General features: G+C 42.1%; 1 protein-coding gene and 1 long non-coding RNA gene across 4 annotated transcripts in view; one reads left to right on the top strand and one right to left on the bottom strand.

Annotated features, from left to right (window-relative positions):
- The window catches only part of APBB1IP (amyloid beta precursor protein binding family B member 1 interacting protein), a 150,062-nt gene extending 142,323 nt beyond the window's left edge, over positions 1–7,739 (bottom strand). The window contains exons 1-2 of one of the 3 annotated variants that reach the window (XM_064284925.1): positions 7,611–7,739; positions 7,181–7,419 (exon numbers count right to left, since the gene is read on the bottom strand). The gene's annotated coding sequence lies outside the window, so the exon portion shown is untranslated. Of the gene's footprint in view, positions 1–7,180 lie in introns of all 3 variants that reach the window. The other 2 variants (XM_064284926.1, XM_023548856.2) reach the window with 2 other exon arrangements.
- LOC135231276 (uncharacterized) lies at positions 7,264–19,025 on the top strand. The gene is made up of 3 exons (XR_010321961.1): positions 7,264–7,679; positions 9,666–9,766; positions 11,850–19,025. It is a non-coding gene; the product is annotated as an uncharacterized LOC135231276 (long non-coding RNA).
- Positions 19,026–19,417: the final 392 nt, after the last annotated feature.

Below are 19,417 nucleotides of genomic sequence, written 5' to 3'. Positions count from 1 at the left end.
AGTCAGAATCCACTCTGTGGCAACTGGTTAACCCCACCTTCTCCTTCAAATGTTTGCTTAAATCTTCCCAATGTGCCCGAGTCAAACCAACTTATTTAATACTGTAACTTTACTTTGTTCAACTTTTTCTTTTTTATAGCACTTTTCACTTACTAATACCTACATTTACTGATTATGCTTACTATTATCTGTATCTTTCCCACTAGAATGTAAGCTCCACAAACGCAGAGCTCTTTGTCTTTTTTGCTCATTGACTAATCCTAAGCACCTAGGACAGTGCTTGGGAAATATTTTTTGAATGAATGATTGAAATGTATTTAAAATGGATATCTAAACATGGAATAATTGTTGTTGTTAGGTGCTGTTAAGTCGATTTTGACTCATAGCGACCCCATGTGACAGATTATAACTGCGCCATAAGGTTTTCTTGACTGTAATCTTCACAGGAGCAAATTGCCAGGTCTTTTTCCCATGGAGCTGCTGGGTGGGCTCGAACCGCCAGCCTTAAGGTTAGCAGGTAAGTGCTTCACCATTGTGCCACCAGAGCGTAATTCCTTAATTATATATTCTTTATTACACTTAAAAAATTACAGTACCCCACCGACAAATCTTGGTCACTTCATTAATTACTAAAATACCACAAACTAGTTCTGTGTTACTTACTCAACCATTTCTAAACTACTCTTTTTATGCTATTTAAATCAATGTAAGTTATCTTTAATTAAGGACACATTTTCTACTATTGATTACCATCCCTAGGTCAGGGATTGAATTCTAATTCCCATTCCCCAAGTGCTAATGCATTTTAATTCCCAGTCTGAGATCTTGCTTTGCAAATGCGTGTACATACTAAGCGCTTAAAAAAAAAAAAAAAAAAGCACATTCAGAATAGTGACTACCTCCAGGGCAGAAACAGGGGGATGGTATGATTGGGAAGCCAGGGGATGTATTGGGAATATTCTATTAAGCTGAGTGATAGGTACTCAGATGTTGGCTTTATTATTATTTGTTGTAATTTATAGATATATATCATATATCATCTTGTATGTACAAAATATTTCATAAAAAAAGGAAGGAAAAAGTCTGGAAAACACAAAAATAAATCTAATCTAGTGTCTACTTTTTCTAATACCGCTTTTTATTTCTCTCCAGGCTGACGTGATATAAATCTTCCAGCCAGTTGTGTGGGAACATAACTGCTAGATGATACAGCATTTATTCCCCCTCCCAGCCCCAGCCGTCTCACTGATGGGTCCGTGATATGGGACCATATCAGAAAGATCCCCAGCAGAATTAGGAAAAAAGTGTCATACTCACTGCTTTGATGGTTTAATCAATTTAGCAGGCAGTCATGAAGGATCAGAAGGTAATAAAGATAAAAATGAAAACACATGATTGCCACCAAATCCGATTATATATACAAAGATAGTAACTTCAAAATTGATTATAATATCTTGTTTGCCCACTATCATAAGCCAAGTTCTTTGATTGGTTACCTTCTATCCATTTTCCCTTCCCCGACCCCTGGCCTGGTATTTGTTGTTGTTACTGTGAGCTGTGGTCGAGTTGCCCCAATTCATGACGGCCCCAACTCATGGTGACCCCATGCACAACGGGACCAAACACTGCCCAGTCCTGCACTATCCCCATGATGGGCTGCGGATCTGAGTGTTGTGATCTATGGCATAGGAACCCTGATATGTGTTCCCACAGCACACGACTCTATTCCCACCCAGCACTGGTCGCAAAGAATGTGACTGCTTCTTTACATCTCCCCAGCTAAACTATACACCCAATGAGGAAAGGCCCTGTGTTTTATCACCATTACAGCCCCATCACCTGCTATAGACCATGGGCACTGGTATCAGACTGCCTTAGTTCAAACATCAGCTCGGCTTCTTATTCACTGTATGAGTTTAACTTCTCTGTGTTTTCATTTCCTCAGTGAAAAAAATTTCTACTCCTAGTGACCACAAAGGGCTGAAGAGAACTGCCCCATAGGTTTTTCAAGGCTGTAATCTTTACAGAAGCAAACTGTCACATCTTTCTCCTATGGAGTGGCTGGTGGGTTTGAACCGCCAACCTTTCCAGTGCTTTAACCACTGTGCCACCAGGGTTCCTTTCAATGAAAAGTAGGGTGGGGGGGAAATTCATATTAGTACTAACAATAGTATCAGGATGTAAGGGTTAATGAAATGACACGTCTAAACTGGTTAGCACAGGGTCTGGTACACAATTTAAACTAAATATCATAATTATTATGGTGGCATAGTGGTTAAGAGCTCAGCTGCTAACCAAAAGGTCGGCAGTTCGAATCCACCAGCTACTCCTTGGAAACCCTATGGGATAGTTCTACTCTGTTGTATAGGGTCGCTATGAGTTGGAATCAGCTCGACGGCGACGGGTTCGGCTTTTGGTTTTGGATTACTATGTGGTGATCAAGGAAGAAACGGAATTGACAGAGAAGAAATGAAAATAGCTCTTATGATTTTTTTTTTAAACATTTTATTGTTGCTTAGGTGAAAGTTTACAGAGCAAATTAGTTTCCCATCCAGCACTTTATATACAGTTGTTTCACTGACATTGGTTGCAAACGTCTGAAAGAGTCAGCATTCTCCCCCTTCCTCCCTGGGTTCCCTGCATCCATTCACCTAGCTTTCCTGCTCCTACCGTCCTTCCGAACTTTGCTTTTGGGCAGATGTTGCCTTTAGGTCTTGTATAGTTGATAGTTTTGAGGTGTACATTCCTCACTGGTGGTGGTGTTCATTTTAGGACTGTCTACTGTGTGCATATACTGTGCTCTCCGGGAGTGATTTCAGTTCCAAGTCTGAAGGGTGTCTAAGGGCCACAGTCTCAGGGGTTCTACCAGTCCCTATTGATCAATAATGAGTATAATTATTTATGAGTGTGAATTTTGTTGTTCTACATTTCTCTTCCACTCTGTCCATGATCTACTATTGTGGTCCCAGTCAGAGCAGTGCGTAGCGGTAGCCAGGTATCACCTAGTTCTTCCGGTCTCAGGCTAGTGGAGGCTGTGGTTCATGTGGTCCATTAGTCCTTTGGACTAATTGTTTCCTTGAGTCTTTGGTTTTCTTCACTCTTCTTTCCTCCAAATGGGAAGAGACCAATTGTTATATCTTAGATGGCCACTCTCAAGCTTTCAAGGCTCTAGTCACTACTCACCAAAGAAGGATATAGAACATTGTCTGTATGGATTCTGATATGCCAATTCACCTAGACGTTCCCTGAGACTATGGTCTCTAGCCTATAAGATTATTTTTAAAGATTAAAGTTCACAGTCACGTTTGGAAACTGAGTCATGAATTCAAGCTTCAGAATATGTACTGAGAAGATGCGGTACCTTGGAACAGTGCTACATCTCTGCTTACTCGTATCACAGTTGGTACCAAGGGGCGAACTGCATCTCAGAGGCTTATAACATTCTGATGGCACAACACAGAAGTGAAGCTGACATATTCTGCCTATTTAGCAAACATTTTCAGAGTCCTAACTATGGTGCCAGGAATTTGGCTAGGCCTCGGAGATGCAATGGTGGTAGCTCACATCCTAGTCCCCGGAAGTCATCCTCAGCGCTTTCCTCCACCCCCCGCTGCCATGCTGCATGTACAACTTGGGCCCTTAAACTGGGTATAAACAGTTCAGTGTTCTCCTTCATGCTGCTATTCTCTCTTCTCAAGAAAACTGGAATTGCTGCTTTTCCAGAAACATAGCAGTTTCCTCTAAAAGTCTTATTTCTCATGATAATTATACCTATAATAGTCACGAATAAACATCACTATACAATCTACTGTATCAGTCTAATACCTTAGAACTTGACTTTTACTTTGTACTTGAATTTATAATAAATGCTTAAACATTAAGTCATTTTTTATTTAGGATGATAGAACTGACATAAAACACACATATTTTCATACTGAAAATATTGTTTTTAATAAGGATTTTTCTATTTGAAGGTGAGAATTCCTAAGATTACTTTACTGCCTATAAAACAGACCCACCAGCTTCTATAAAATTGTAAAGATTGGGATCTGATAGACTATGAAATGCAAAATTAATTTATTATAAGATTTGGTGACTCACTAAAGGGTTCTAGGTGCAAAAATAATTAAAATGAAATGGAACAAAATTAGAAATAATGGTTTTTGAATGCAGCAAAAAAGTGGCACCTCAAACAGATATTTATGGCAATGAACTTTATAAACAGTCCATTCTAATAATAATATGAAAATATCTAGAACTTTCTAACTATAATTGAAAAATTCAATTTAATTATAAACAAAAAAGGCAAAAAAAGTTTGTAATTTACATTCTTATGACATAAAAATACAAAAAATTTAATGGATGCTATATTTTTTTTTTATACAACCTAGTAAGTATAATAAGTATATAAAGTAAGTGTTTAAGATTTAAAATAAGTACCATAAAGTAATCTACATTACAAAGTTATGCTTCTGAGGGATAGCAAACGAGGAATTTTGAAATCTAATATTGATCTGCTCAAGTGGGGCACATGAATTCCCTATGTCAGTTTTTCAATAGAATAGGAATTTGCTGCTTTTACTTACAGGCCAGAAATTGACTCTGTTTTGAGGAGGACTTCTCAGAAACCAAAGGACTTAAAAGTGTTGATATTTCAGAATTTAACAAAATATGTTACTATTATTTCTCCATTCTTTTTTTATTAGTGATCTGCAATTCTCACTCTCCAGGATTTCAGACAGGACAAGTTCAAAGAATTATAGCACTTCTTCAATTGCCATTTTAATGACAGAAATAATCTAACCCAGTAATCTCACTTTACTGAGAAATTATCTAAGACCCAAAGAGGTTAAGAAGCTGAATCAAGGTTATCCATGTCTAGTTAGTGGCAGATATCGAACCAGAACCCAAGCCTCTCCAATACCCAGGAAAGACATAAGTATTACTTGTTGTTGTTGTCGTGTCCCATCAAGTTGATTCCGACTCACAGCCACCCTATATGACAGAGTAGAACTGCCCCACAGGGTTTCCAATGAGCAGCTGATGGGTTTGAACCCCTGACCTCTTGGTTGGCAGCTGGAGTTCTTAACCACTACACCACCAGGGTATTATTAGTAGTGTGAAAATGACAAAGTATTAATAATTTGAAGACGACATTAAATTTCTTGGGTCTTTCACAGCAGACTGAGCAGACAAGGAAGCACCATCTGGAAGACATTACAGAGGATTTCTTGGTAAACCTGCTAACTTGGCTTGCCAGCATTATTGTAATACTGCCCAGGCGCCATTCCAGTGTTCCAGTGAGGACGCGGGGAGAATTGCCACCGGAAGTTTATTCAAAAGGACAGAGGTTTCCTTTCTGAAATTTTGATTCAGAGACCTAGAATTTATAATTAGTAGTGCTCTTGCCAGAAACCCTGGTGGCGTTTTAGTGCTCTTGCCAGAAACCCTGGTGGCGTAGTGGTTAAGCGCTACGGCTGCTAATTAAAGGATTGGCAGTTCAAATCCGCCAGGCGCTCCTTGGAAACTCTATGGGGCAGTTCTACTTTGTTCTGTAGGGTCGCTATGAGTCGGAATTGACTCAACGGCACTGAGTTTGGTTTTTGGTAGTGCTCTTGCCTTTGAATCACACTGAATCCTTTCATGCTCACGGGTACCTCTAGGTACCATGTAGTTTTTCTGCGTCTGAAGGCTTACTGGGAAGCTGCTGCACTGTGACAGTGCGAGTGCTGCAAGGCAGGAGCCCTTATGACAGTTTGAAACTGAAGAAACAGGCATGTGCTGCAAATTACTGCTTTTACAGGGTACCGTGTGAAGTGTTTGAATTTTTATTTGTTACCCATATGTAGCAATAGACCACGGTGGGGACTCGGGGGTATAATTAGTGGTACTTCATATGGACCACTAAACACTTAGGGTAGGCTTGTGGGAGACAGCAAGTAAAAAAAAAAATCCATGCTACCTGCCGAAAATTCAGACACTCAATGGTTCAGCACGCTTCCACTAATGAAAACACATGGTATCAACACAAAAACTCAAAGCAGAAAATAAATGGTTCAGGAAAGGGTTATACCACCAGAAACACTGTCCTGCGGAGTAACAAACCCATGCGCCTTTTCCCACGTATCTTTCTTTTGTTGCTGCTGTGTGCCTTCCAGTAGATTCTGACTCACAGCAACCCAATATGACAGAGAACTGCCCCACAGGGTTTCCTAGGCTGTAATCTTTATGGCAGCAGATCACCAGGTCTTTTCTCTTTTCTCCCCAGGAGGGGCTGCTGGATTCCAACCAACACCTTTCAGTTAGGCCAAGCCTGCTTAACTACTGCACTACCAGGGCTCCTATGTATCTTTCTAGAATAGTGAATTTCTTTCTCTAATGATCACTCTAAAACTTCTTTTTGAACCGCTTGGCTGAGTGGCGCTAGGACACATCAACACATTTAGAGTTCCACAATAGCACAAATTCTAAGAATTATCTTCCCAGAAAGAAAATAAGAGGTACAGGTCTTCAGCAGCACCCAGTCCTTCCGGAAACAAGGGCATTCTTGCTAGTTCTCTTCATGCTATAAAGCGGCACTCTTCGTATTCACGCCATTCTAAATTCGAAACTTGAGCCTGGTGCCCACAGCTTTCCTCTGTCTTATTTTTAAATGAAAAGAAGAATACCAAGTGGGAAAAGTTATTTCTGAAAACAAGAAACAGCTGTCTGAAAGTTTTAAAGGAAGGAAACACTGTAAGATTCGCCAGACTGCGATCGACACTCTCAAATTCTCACACCATTTATATATAATCTACGATGCCCTAAAATGTCCGAGAAATCCCTCCAGATTCCGTCAGGTTGGGGTTCCTGGACGTGCTGGACAGGCACGGGTTCACGCCGGTACGACCTTGTAGCAATTTCCTCGGCAGGAAATTTGTCAAATCTGATGAAACAGATCGCAGGGAAGGCGAGCCCGATCCCCAACCCCCGCGCGGGCTGAGTCAAGTACTGAGAACGCCAGAAAGGCCCCGGGAGACCCGCATCCCTCGAGGACCAAGAGAGGGACGCGCGTCCACGGCGGCCAGCGCTGGGCGCTGAGCCGGCCTTGGTCCGACGGGCTGGACACATGGTGCGGTTAGAGTCGGAGGCCCAGGGCTGCAGCGCCCCTAGTGCTCCCGCACAGGCGGGCGTCGCTTACCTTGACGGCTGTACGGGGACGCGGGCGGGTGCGGGGTGCGCGGGCGGGCGCGGGGTGCGCGGGCGGGCGCGGGGTGGCGTCCGGCACCAGCAGGCAAGGGAGACGCGGTGCGCTGGGCGCCACCGGAGCTCGAGGTCTGCTTCCTCCGGGAGGAAGTGGTGTCAGCCCTGCCCTTCACACGTAGCGCGCAGACGTAAGGCACTCAGGAGCTCCGCTGCGTCGAGGTGCAAGTCAGGACCCTGGGTAGAAGGGGGAAAAAAAAACCTGGATAAAAGACTCTGAAAATTCAGGGGCTCTTTTTTCCTAACTCTTTGAGTCTGTGCCTTGTTTTCTCTCATTTTTCCTCTACAGCACAACCTTGAAGAAAAAAAAAATTTTTTTTTTTAAATTCTGGCGAAAGTACAGCCATCCTCTGTCATCCCTCCCCTACCTACGCTATGCCGATCCTTTTCGGATGCCAGGAGAATTGACCCATCTTTGTAGCCTCGATATATTTGGGGTAAGGGACTTGGGGCCAAATGATGAGTCCACGAAACCGGATTTATCTTGCAACGGCCTTCCTAAGTGTTTACTTCAGCCCTTCTGTGCTTCCTCTTTCGGGCAAGTTGCGCAACGATGCCCAGCCCCCAGCAGCCCGCGCGAAGGTAACACAGCGGGGCCGAGAGGAGCGGAAGAGGAGCGCCCTCAGCGCGGGCCCGCTCGCTCCCGGCTCTGGGCCTGTGCGCAAGTAACGCGCGCCCCAGACCCTGGAGATAAACTCTCTCTTTTGGGTGTGGGGCCGGGAAAGGAAGGGTGCTGTCAGGAGGGGCCATTTGTCAACTATCAGATTGGCAGAAACCCCAAAGCTTCACAACTTTCCCTTGGTGGGCGAGGCTGTGGAGAAACAGGCATTCTCACGAATTGCTGGTGGAAATCCAAAATGGTGTGAACCGCTTGGAGATGCATTAACACTTTGATCCAGCAATTCCACTTCTAGAAATGTATTCCAAAGATTCACTGATGAAAATAAGTACAGGCGTGTGCACGAGTCCATTTAAGGCTGCACAATTGGTAAGAGCAAATGACTGGAAATAACCCTTAACTGTTGCAAGTGGAGTCTTTTTAGAGAAAGTGACAGGGAAGCTTTAAACACAGAAGTTAAGATCAGTTATGATTTGTAAATGTTGCTGAATTAACCTCCTCTTTCCCTAAACAGCTGTGTCTTCGAGGAGCTTAAATGTGGGGAAGGTGGTGGCAACAAAGACTTAACGTAGACACGTAAATTAATAAGTTCAGATAGTTCATTTATTTTAGAAGAAACTATTCATTCCCCGGGTGGTGCAAATAGTAAATGAGTGCAGCTGCTAACCTAAAGGTTGGAGGTTCATGTCCACCTAGAGGTACCTCGGAAGAAAGGACTAGTGATCTACTTCAGGAAAATCAGTCATTGTAAACCCTACGGAGCACAGTTCTACTCTGACACACATGGAGTTGCTACAAGTTGGAGTCTACTCCATGCCAACTGGTTTGGTTTGGTTTACTTTTCTAAGAACAATGAAAACAGCAGTGAAGAATACAATTCCTACTCTCCTACTTTGGAGAAAATAGACAATTTAGAAATAAATATTTAACATGTTAAGTAGTAAGTGTTTTGAGGGACATTAAAAGGTGAGCGATAGAGAGTGATGGGGTGGGAGTGGAGTGCTATTTCTATTAGGGTCCCCAAGGAAGATCTATGTGATAAGTGACACTTGAGTTGAGACTGAAACAATTTTAGAGAGATTACTCCATGTGGGTTTATGGATGAGACTGTTCAGGCAGAAGGGACAGCACATTCAAAGTTCCTGAGTTAAGCAAGGGCTTGGGATATTGGAGAAGCAGCAAGGAAGCTAGCACAGCTAGAGCAGAGTGAGGCGAAGACAGGTAGGAAGTGAGATCGAAGAGGAAAAAGTGGCCAGATCGTGTGTGGCCTTGTGGGCTATGGTGGGGACTCTGAGTGAGATGGGAAGCCGCTGGAAAATTCTGAGCAGTCAATAAATGCTGTATAGAAAATAAAGTCAAGCAATGAAATAGAGAGAGACTTGTTAAGAGAAGGAAGATGGTCAGTCATTGTTGTCAAGTTCTGTAGAGTCAGATCTGACCCATAGCGACCCCATGTATAACAGAATGAAACACTGCCGGGTTCTGCATGAGCTTCAAAATCATTGCTATGTTTGAACCCATTTTCGCAGCCAGTGTGTCAATACATCTCATAGAAGGTCTCTTCTTTTTCATTGACCTTCTACTTTACCAAGCAGGATGTCCAGCAGTTAGTCCCTCCTGATGACATGTGCAAAGTGAGTGAGATGAAATCTCACCACATTCGCTTCTAAGGTGCATTCTGGCTGTACCTCCTCCAAGGCTGATTTGTTTGTTCTTCTGGAAGTCCACAGTATATTCAGTATTCTTTGCCAACACCACAATTAGAATGTGTCAATTCTTTGATCTTCCTTTTTTTATTGTACAGCTTTTGCAGAGATGAACCATTTAGAGACTTAGAAAAGAATTCCAACAGAAGGACGAGCAAGAAAAAGCCTTGAGAGAGAAATACAGAAGGTTACAAAGAAGGTCAGTGTTATCAGAACAGAGTGCAAGAGGAGGGCAGTGGTAGAAGATGGAGACAGAGAGGCAGGCAAGGAGCAAATCAATCAGGACCTTGTGGTCAGTGGGGAAGACTTTGCATTTTATTCTAATTACAACGGGGACCTGTTGGAAGGTTGTTACCAGGTGAGTAGTGTGATTAGATTTATGCTGTAAGACTTCTTGCTGGCTGGTGATTGTTTGGAAAATGGATTTAATGGAGTAAGAGAAGAAGTAGAGAGACCACCCAGTAGGCTGTTGTAATACTCCTGAGAAAGATGATAGTAGATTTGATTAGGATTCTTAAAAAATGAATGGTGAGAAGCGTTTGGATTCAAGATATATTTTGCAAAGCAGAAGCAGCAGCATTTGCTGCTGGGCTGTGGTGGGGGTTGTGGCAGAGGCATGAGGAATTGAATGTAAACCAGCGTGATTGGAGTCATGGGGAGCAGTATGTGAGCTACATAGGAAGGTCTGTAGGGACCAAATTGTATAGGACTATGTAGGCTATGTCAGGGATTATCCTAATATTAATGAGAAGATGCTAAAATATTGTAAGCTGGCAGGTGGTGGAGTTTATGTTTTTGGAAAAAAAAAACTCACTCTGGGTGTATCTTTAGAATTTGATCAAATGAGGAAACGAATGGGTGTAGGAAGACTTTTGAGTAGGTTTGGGTGAGAATTACAATGTCTTGGACCAGGTTAGTGACAGTGGAATTGGAAAGAGATGGATGGACCTGAGAGATATTTAGAAGTCAGTTGCAAGGAGATTGTGATGATTAGATATGGGCAGAGTGAAGAAGAAGTCATCCAGGCTTGTGTAAATGATGGACGATGATGTCACTCATTGAGATGAGGAAACCTGGAAGAGGACTATTTGGGGACAGAGAGGCAGGCAAGGAGCAAATCAATCAGGACCTTGGGGAGGGGGAGATAATGAATTTTATGTTGAGCAAGTTGACTTTGATAGATGCCTTTGATAAATGCTTTTGAGACATCCACATGGAGAAGTCAGGTAGTGAGTTGTACATCATAAAGGCCTGTTGCTCAGAGGAGAGGTGTGGTTTAGAGATATTGCTGTTGTGTGCCATTGAGTTGATTCTGACTCACAGCGACCCCATGTGACAGAGTAGAATGGCCCCATAGGGTTTTTTAGGCTGTAATCTTTACAAGAGCAAATTGCCAAGTAGTTTGCCGCATGGAGAGGCAGTTGGTGGGTTTGAATTGTGGACCTTTCAGTTTGTAGCTGAGCACTCAACCACTGCACAATGAGGGCTCCTTGGTTTAGAGATGTTGTTGCTGTTAGGTGCTGTCAAGTTGGTTCTGACTCATAGTGACCCCAAGTACAACAGAGTGAAATGCTGCCCAGTTGTGCACCATCCTAAAAATCAAGGCCATGCTTGGGCCCATTGTTGCAGCCAATGTGTCAGTCCATCTTGTTGAGGGTCTTGCTCTTTTTCACTGACCCTCTACTTTACTAAACATGATGTCCTTCTCCAGGGACGGGTCCCTCCTGATAACATGTCCATGTTACATGAGACAAAGTCTTGCTATCTTTGTTTCTAAGGAACATTCTGGCTGAACTTCTTCCAAGACAGATTTGTTCATTCTTCTAGCGTCCATGGTATATTCAATATTCTTCGCTAACACTGTAATTCAAAGGCATCAATTCTTCTTCGGTCTTCCTTATTCATTGTTCAGCTTTCATACGCATATGAGGTGACTGTAAAACCATGGCTTGAGTCAGGCACACCTTAGTTCTCAAAGTTATATCTTTGCTTTTTAACACTTTAGTGAGGTGTTTTGCAGCAGATTTGCCCAATGCAATACATCATTTGATTTCTTAACTGCTGCTTCCATGGGCGTTGATGGTGGATCCAAGTAAAATGAAATCCTTGACAACTTCAATATTTTCTCCCTTTGGTGCAGTTATGAGGATTTTTGTTTTCTTTATGTTGACTTGTAATCCATACTGAAGGCTGTAGTCTTTGATTTTCATCAGTGTTTCAAGTCTTCTTCACTTTCAGTAAACAAGGTTGTTAATGAGCCTTCTTCTGTCTTATTTATCTAGTGCTGCTATATCAGAAATACCACAAGTGGATGGCCCCAACAAAGAAAAATTTATTCTCTCATGGTCTAGATGGCTAGAAGTCTGAATTCAGTGTGCCAGCTCCAGGGGAAGGCTTTCTGTCTCTGTTGGCTCTGGGGAAAGGTCTTTGTCATCAATCTTCCCCTGGTCTAGGAGCTTCTCACCACAGGGACTGTGAGTCAAAAGACATGCTCCCCTCCTTGTTCTACATTCTTGGTGTTAAGAGATCCCCCTCTTCTCTGCTGGCTTCTCTTTTTTATATTTCAAAACAGATTGACTCAACAAATTGGCAAAATAAAATCTATTAAGAAAACATTCTGCATCCCACTTTGAAGTGTGGCGTCTGGGGTCTTAAATGCTAGCAAGCGGCCATCTAAGATGCATCAATTGGTCTCAACCCACCTGGATCAAAGGAGAATGAAGAACACCAAGGACACAAGGTGATTATGAGCCCAAGAGACAGAAAGGGCCACATGAACTAGAGACTACATCATCCTGAGACCAGAAGAACTAGATGGTGCCTGGCCACAACCGATGACTGCCCTGACAGGGAACACAACAGAGAACCCCTGAGGGAGCAGGAGAACAGTGGGATGCAGACCTCAAATTCTCATAAAAAGACCAGACTTAATGGTCTGACTGAGACTAGAAGGACCCGGGTAGTCATGGTCCCCAGACCTTCTATTAGCACAAGACAGAAACCTTTCCCAAAGCCAGCTCTTCAGACAGGGATTGGACTGGACAACGGGTTGGAGAGAGATGCTGATGAAAAGTGAGCTACTTGGATCAGGTGGACACTTGAGACTATGTTGGCATCTCCTGTCTGGAGAGGAGATGGGAGGGTAGAGGGGGTTAGAAACTGGCAAAATGGTCATGAAAGGAGAGACTGGAAGGAGGGAGCAGGCTGACTCATTGGGGGGAGAGTAAATGGGAATATGTAGTAAGATTTATATAAGTTTATATGTGAGAGACTGACTTGATTTGTAAACTTTCACTTAAAGCACAATAAAAATTATTTTTTAAAGAAAACAGATTGACTCAAGATACAACCTCATCCTGTTGATTGTGTCCTGCCTCATTAACATAACTGCCTTTAATCCAGCCTCACTATCATCATAGAGGTTAGGATTTATAATACACAGGATGATCACACCAGATTGCAAAATAGTGGACAACCACACAATACTGGGAATCATGGCCTAGCCAAGTTGGCAAATATTTTGGGGGGACACAATTCAATCTGTAACATCCTTCAATCTTGATACCGTGTTTTTCTTCATATAGTCCAGTTTCTCAGATTATTTGCTCAGATACAGATTGAGTAAGTATAGTAAAAGGATACAACCCTGACACATGCCTTTCCTGATTTTAGACCACGAAGTATCCCCTTGTTCTGTTTGAATGACTGCCTCTTGGCCTATGTATAGGTTCCTCATGAGTATGATTAAGTGTTCTGGAATTCCCATTCTTTGCAATGTTATCCATAATTTGTTATGATCCACACAGTCGAAGGCCTTTGCATAGTCAATAAAACACAGGTAAACATCTTTCTGGTATTTTCTGCTTTCAACCAAGATCCATCTGACATCAACAGTTATATCCTTCATTCCACATCCTCTTTTGAATCCAGCTTGAATTTCTGGCAGTTCCCATTTGATGTACTGCTGCAATTGTTTTTGAAATTATCTTTAGCAAAATTTTGCTTACGTGTGATAATGATATTGCTCAATAACTTCTGTATTCTGTTGGATCACTTTTCTTTGGAATGGCACATATATGGATATCTTCCAGTTGGTTGGACAGGTAGCAGTTTTCTAAATTTCTTGGCATAGACGAGTGAGTGCTTTCAGCGCTGCATCCGTTTGTTGAAACATCTCAATTGTTATTCCATCCATTCCTGGAGCTTTGTTTTTTTTTGCCACTGCCTACATGCTACCTCCTGAAATGCTTGTCAACGAATTCTTTTTGGTACAGTGACTCTATGTATCCCCTTCCATCTACTTTTGATTCTTCCTGCATCACTCAACATTTTACCCAATGAATCCTTCAATATTGCAGGTAGAGTCTTGATTTTTTTTTTTTTTTGGTTTTTTCAGCTTGAGAAATGCCAAGCATGTTCTTCCGTTTTGGTTTTCTAACTCCTGGACTTTGCACATTTCATTATAATACTTTACTTTGTCTTCTCGAGCCTCGCCTTAAAATATTCTTTCAGCTGTTTCACTTTATCATTTGTCTGGAACCACTTTTACTCCTTTACTTCGTCACTTGTCTGTCAGTTTGTCATACTGTGGTAGTTTGTGTGTTGCTGTGATGCTGGAATCTATGCCACAGATATTTAAAATACCAGCAGGGTAACCGATGGTAGACAGGTTTCAGCAGACCTTCCAGACTAAAAGAGACTAGCAAGAAAGACCTGATATCTAATTCCAAAAAAACATTGGCCAGTGAAAACCCGGATAGCAGTGGAACATTGTCTGATATAGTGCATCTATATGGAGTATATGAAGAAGAACAGGGCATCAGGATTGGAGGAAGACTCATTAACAACCTGCGTTATGTGGATGACACAACCTTGCTTGCTGAAAGTGAAGACGACTTGAAGCACTTACTGATGAAGATCAAAGACCACAGCCTTCGGTATGAATTACACTGCAACATAAAAAAAAAAAAAAAAGTCCTCACAACTGGACCAATAAGCAACATCATGGTAAATAGAGAAAAGATTGAGGTTGTTAATGATATCATTTTACTTGAATCCACAATCAACACTCATGGAAGCAGCAGTCAAGAAATCAAAAGACACACTGCATTGAGAAAATTGCTTTTTAAAGTGATAAAAAGCAAAGATATCACGCTGAGGACTAAGGTGCGCCTGACCCAAGCCATGGTATTTTCAATCACCTCCTATGCATGCAAAAGCTGAGCAATGAATAAGGAAGACTGAAGAAGAATTGACACCTTTGAATTGTGGTGTTGATGAAGAATATTGAATATACCAGAGACTGCCAAAAAAATGAACAAATCTGTCCTGGAAGAAGTACAACCAGAATGCTCCTTAGAAGCAAAGATGGTGAGACTGCATCTTATATACCTTGGACATGCTGTCAAGGGGCATCAGTCACTGGAGAAGGACATCATGCGTGGAAAAGTAGAGAGTCAGCAAAAAAGAGGAAGACCCTCAATGAGATGGATTGACACAATGGCTGCAATGATGCGCTCAAGCACAGCAATTGTGAGGATGGCGCAGGACTGGGCAGTGTTTCACTCTGTTGTGCATAGGGTCGCTATGAGTCGGAACTGACTTGATGGCACCTAACAACAACAACTAACAACATATAAGACCAGTTAATAGGACTAATTATTCAAATTTATGTACCAATCAGTAATGCCAAAGATGAAGAAATTAAAGATTTTTACCAACTTCTGCAGTCTGAAATTGATCAAACATTCAACCAAGATGCATTGATAATTACTGGTGATTGGAATGCAAAAGTTGGAAACAAAGAAGGTAGTCCTAGACTTACGATGGGATTCCATTCCAATGGCTCCTTTATATGTCCGAAAGATACCTTTTTTTTTAGTTTTCATAGCTTGCTATATGGCAGTGTTTTGAACAGTAAATGATAACATTGAACATCTGTGAGTGAACATTTGATAATTATAACATTAGGAAATTACATGCTGCAACTTTGTAAAAAAAAAAAAAAGTACATATTACTAACAATAAGACGTACCAAAAAAAACCTCAGATAGTTGTAAGTGCTGTTGATCATAACTCCAGTGCATCTTAAGCAGAGGACCAGCTGTAGTTTGAATATGGCCTTGGTGACAGCAATGTTGCTGGAGAGCTCATGATAGCATTTTGTAAGATCGATGACATATTCACTGGAAATACCTTTTTTCAACAACATAAACGGCGACTATACTCATGGACCTCACTGCATGGAAAACACAGGAATCAGGTCAACTACATCTGCAGAAAGAGACACTTAATATCGTCAGTCAGAACAAGGCCAGGGGCCAACTGCAGAACAGACTATCAATTGCTCATGTGCAATTTCAAGTTGAAGCAGAAGAAAATTAAAACAAGTCCACAAGAGCCAAAGTATGACCTTGAGTACATCCCACCTGAATTTAGAGACCACCTCAAGAATACATTTGACACATTGAACAGTAATGACCGAACACCAGACAAGTTGTGGGATGACATGAAGTCATCGTACATGAAGGAAGCAAAAGGCCGTTGAAAAGGCAGGAAAGAAGGAAAAGACCAAAGGGGATGTCAGAAGAGACTGTAATTTGCTCTTGAATGTAGAGTAGCTAAAGCAAACAGAAGGAATGGTGAAGTAAAAGAGGATTAGAGATAGAGATACAAATTATGAGTAATCTGCTTGCCAATGGAGAACTGGTAAGAGTGCCTTAAAGAGAACTGGGAGTGAGATGAGAAACGGGCCAAAGGGTAAGCCTTAAGAAATGCAATTATTTATTGTAGTGGAAGATAAAACTGGAGAGGAGACAGAGAAGGAGCTTTAAAGGGGTAGGAGGAAAACCAGGAGAAGGGAGTGTCATGGAAGTTGGAGGAACACGGTATTTCAGGAGCGTGTGGTCAGCAATGTCAAAATATGTAAGATGAAGACTGAGATGTGCCCACTGGCTTTTGCAACCTTAATGACTTTAGGCAGAACTGTTTTAGCAGCAAAACAGGGTTGGAAACCAGAATGTCTCGAAGAGTGAGTGGGATGTGAGGAAACAAAGACGGTGAACAAAGCAACCCTTTTGAGTAGTTTGCATGTGAGAAGGAGGAGAGGAAAAAGGAGATAAAGGCACAGGGATATGGAATCGAGGAAGATTTTTTTTTTAATGGTTTTCAAATAGGAAGAAACCGGATGAGAGTGAATTGTTGAGTATTAAAGAGGGGAGAGATAATTGATGGTGAAAAGTTCTTGAGACTGAGGAAGTGGGTAAGGCCCAAAGGACAGGTAAATGAATGGACCCTTGGATAAGGGAAAGGAAAGTGCTTCTGTTTTACCAGAAAGGAAGGAAGGTAGGGTGAGTTTAGGGCAAATAAGGATTTCCCTCTTTTAGGTAGCTGCAAGATAAGGAAGTTCTAATTTGATAACTTTTCTCAAATTAAAGTGAGAAGTACAGTCACATGCTGAGAGTGAGATAGGAAGTAGCAGGTCATAGGTTTTGGGGAGCCAGCTTTGATAAGGTCATTGCAGAAAATGGGAGAGTAAGTGGACCAGAGAAATGTAGTGGGGTTTCCAGGCAGCCTGAGGGTCTTTTTGAAAGGGTGATGAAGAGTAATGATAGAAGCAATCTGCTCTGTTGTGTTATTCTATCCCAGCAGGGCTAGATTACCTAGGTTTGGAGAAAGTTTGGCCATAATGGGAGTGGCTGAACAAGCCAGCTGGAAGGGTGCGCTGTTGTGGTCAGAAGCTAAACCGGAAAAACCAAACCCCTTGCCATTGAGTAGATTCTGACTCAAGGCAACCCCATGTGTTACAGAGTAGAACTACTCCATAGGATTTTCTTGGCCATAATCTTTACGGAAGCAGATCACTAGGCCTTTCTTCCATGGAGCTGCTGGGTGGGTTCAAAGCACCAACTTTTAAGTTAGCAGCTGATGGAAAACCACTTGTGCCACCTGGGCTACTGGTCAAAAGGTAAGTGGCTAGTATTATGCTCCAGGAGGTAGTGAGATTGTGGGTACTAATAACAGCCAGAGTGTGACCATGGACCTGAGTGGATGAGGTGATCAAAGAAATTAGAGGCCGGAGGGTTATGTGTGTCTTCTCAGGCAATGGTTGTAGTCACCCAAAATTAGGGTGATCATATAACTTATTGTCAAGAATGGGACACTTTTGAGAGTACCAAAATGCCCAAATTCAGTGGGCGGGGAGGCAGCAAATAGATGTAATTTGTGACTTTTCCCAGGCAAACAGAATGATGATAGGACTTTGGGTCATCCTAAACGAAGACAGGGAGTCAAGTGCCAAGGATTTTAAATGGGAGAGTAAAAGTGTTTGGGAGTAGTTTAGCCAAACTGTGTGGGTCTCAAGAGAGGAAGTTTTTTTTTCAATAAAAAGATGGGCCACTAATGGTCTCCCGGTAGCACTGGGGAGCAAAGAGAGCAACAAACTCACCATTGAACCAAGGTACATGGGTGTGAGAGAATAAACTGCTTTCCCTTGATAGAGCTGCAATGGAAGTGGTAAAGTTAAAGCCCAAGGGTAGAGGGAACATTCTAGAAATAGCTTCAAGATACAGGTGTGGCAGTGAAAGGGTTTGGGAGGTGAGGAAGAGACGGCAGATTGAGACACAGGTAAGGAAGAACACAATAGCAGTCTTCCCCAAGTAGCTCTGAGTGGAGTTGGATTTTAACTGTGCTTTACTATCTTATTCTTTTGGCATGGTCACCACCAACTCCAACATGTATCATGGCCTATCTCCTCCTGACAAAAGAGCACTTTCACCTTCTGTCAAGGGAGTTGGGTTGACATGAAGTAAGAAACCTGCTAACTTTTTGGACGGGGATATTCTTTCCTTTGGGTTAGCATTTTTGTAAAGTTTTGCCCACTTATCCTATTTGACTTGTCCTTAATTGTAGGGAATACTTGTTTCTGATTTAGATATCTAAATTTATGTTACCTGTAGCTGACCGTACTTTCCAAGATGGCCATAGCCATATCTCCTTTCCCACTTAAAGGGCTTCTCTCTATCCCTATGAATCTGGGTGAGCTCTGTGACCACTTTTGACCAAGAAAATACAGAAGACGTGATGATGGATTTAGCAGCTATCTGGCTGGCAGCATCTATTCCCTGACTCAGCCCTTGTCAGTCATGTAAGAAGTCCAAACTACCCTGTGGGAGAGAGAGGCCACAAAGAGGAGAGCTGAGGCAAAAACATGAAGTGAAGTCGCTATCTTGGACATCTAGCCTAGTCAAACCTTCACATAACTTTAGACCCAGCTCTTACCTAAATGCACAAGAGATTCCAGGCGAGAACCACCTAGCTGAGCCTACTCAAACCACAAATCCCTGAAAGATAAGATAAATACTTGTTTTAAGACTCTAAATTTTGGCTGGTTATGCAACAGAAGATAGATAACCAAGAAACCATTTGGGGTATCTCTGCTTCCTGCTTTTAGGTAGCAGTAAAGCTCTCTGTGCTTTTACTTTTAAAATATTATACACCGACAATGGAAAATAATTCTGTTCATGATTTTTATTTGAATCATAACATGTATGTTGTTGTTAGGTGCCGTCGAGTTAGTTCCAACTCATAGTGACACTATGCACAACAGAACGAAACACTGCCCGGTCCTGTGCCCTCCTTACAATCGTTCCTATCCTTGAGCTCTTTGTTGCAGCCAGTGTCAGTCTACCCTGTTGAGGGTCTTCCTCTTTTCCGCTGACCCTGTACTTTGCCAAGCGTGATGCCCTTCTCCAGGGACTGATCCCTCCTGACAACATGTCCAAAGTATATGAGATGCAGTCTCGCCATCTTTGCTTCTAAGGAGCATTCTGGTTGTACTTCTTCCAAGACA

The sequence above is a fragment of the Loxodonta africana genome, chromosome 4, assembly GCF_030014295.1.
Source record: "Loxodonta africana isolate mLoxAfr1 chromosome 4, mLoxAfr1.hap2, whole genome shotgun sequence".
NCBI classification, from domain to species: Eukaryota; Metazoa; Chordata; class Mammalia; order Proboscidea; family Elephantidae; genus Loxodonta; species Loxodonta africana.
Note: the sequence above shows the minus strand (reverse complement) of the source record. Positions and strands in the feature narration are given on the sequence as shown.